Consider the following 1,646-nt stretch of genomic DNA (forward strand, 5'->3'; position numbering starts at 1 on the left):
AAATTTTTGTGCATTTGCATCACAGAGAAATAACTCATAACATTTTCTCACTGTTAATCATAATGCAAAAGAAAAGCCCTCCTTGGGGCAGGCTCTGCTGGGTTCAAGTCCTGTCCCTGTCTCCAACTTGTTCAGAAGACTTGGACGGGTCACTTCTCCTCTACAGACTTCAACTGCCTTTACGGACAACAAGAGGGAGCAGCAACGTCAGAAAAACCGCTCGCGTACAGCTGGGCATTTCAGGGCCCCTCCCAATGTGGTTCCTCTGACCTTCTTTAGAAGCTAAAGCACACCCCCTCCTGCCTCATTCAGTCATTTTTCTCTTACACAGGCATTTTCTATTGTGCAGCAGGGACTTGACCACATACAGGATGCCCAGGACTCTTCCCAAGAAATCCTGATGTGCTACTTTGCGCTTTGCTGATGACAGAGGAGATATTACATGGGAAAAGTCAATCAGACCTCCTCTGTGATGGGGTTCATTCTCCTGGGCCTCTCTGCCCACCTAAAATCAGAGAAAACATTCTTAACACTCATCCTGCTAACGCACCTGGTGATCCTGCTGGGCAATGGGATCCTCATCCTGGTGACCCTCCTTGATTCCCACCTGCACGCGCCCATGTACTTCTTCCTGGGGAATCTCTCCTTCCTGGACATCTGCTACACAACCTCTTCAGTGCCTCTGGTCCTGGATGGTTTCCTCACTTCCAAACCATCTCCTTCTCAGGCTGCGGCATGCAAATGTTTCTCTCCTTTGCCATGGGAGCCACATGTGCTCCTGAGCATGATGGCATTTGATTGCTACAAGGACGTCTGCAACCCCCTTAGGTAACCTGTGGTGATGAGCAAGGCTGCCTACGTGCCCGTGGCTGCCAACTCCTAGGTGGCTGGTAGAGCCGACGCCTGGGTGCAGGTCTCTCTTGCGATACACTGGCCCTTCTGCGGGAACAACATCATGAATCATTTCACCTGTGGGATCCTGGCTGTCCTAAAGTTGACCTGTGCTAGCATCTCCATCAATGTGATCAGCATGGGAGTGGCCAGCATGATCTTCCTGGGGGTCCCAGTTTTCTCATCTTTGTCCCCTACATCTTCATACTCACTGCTATCCTAAAGATCCCCTTAGCTCGGGGGAGGAAAAAGGGCTTTTCTATCTGCTCTACCCACTTCACTGTAGTGATCATCTTCTATGGGATCTTATTTTTTATGTATGGGAAGCCCAAGTCTAAGGACCCACTGGGGCAGACAAGCAGGGTCTTGCAGACAAACTCATCTCCCTCTTCTATGGGGTGGTGACCCCCATGCTTAATCTCGTCATCACAGTCAGAGGAACAAGGATGTGAATACTGCTGTGAGGAACCTGGTTAGTCTAAAGCACTTCACTCAATGATGGTGGAGGGACCCTCTGTGGTTGTCACCACATGGAAGAAAAAATTAGCAATCACACCAGCTGCCATTCAAAAGCCAAGTCAAGTTACCTGGAACTGTCTTCTCCTCCTAAGTGCATTTGCAGGAAATGTTAACTTTTCAGAGGGTATCTCCTGAGTTTTGGTCATATGCCTGACAGCTTCAACAGACGGCAGACTTAATAAATTCTAATGGACCACAATGAAGACATTCTGAACCCATGTTAAAATCACATAGGA

The 1,646-nt window shown here is 48.7% G+C and overlaps 1 pseudogene; it reads left to right on the top strand.

Moving 5' to 3' along the window:
- Positions 1-442: 442 nt before the first annotated feature.
- Positions 443-1,390, top strand: LOC103265455 (annotated as a pseudogene).
- Positions 1,391-1,646: the final 256 nt, after the last annotated feature.

The sequence above is a fragment of the Carlito syrichta genome, unplaced genomic scaffold, assembly GCF_000164805.1.
Source record: "Carlito syrichta isolate Samal-C Ts95f unplaced genomic scaffold, Tarsius_syrichta-2.0.1 Scaffold306593, whole genome shotgun sequence".
NCBI lineage: Eukaryota > Metazoa > Chordata > Mammalia > Primates > Tarsiidae > Carlito > Carlito syrichta.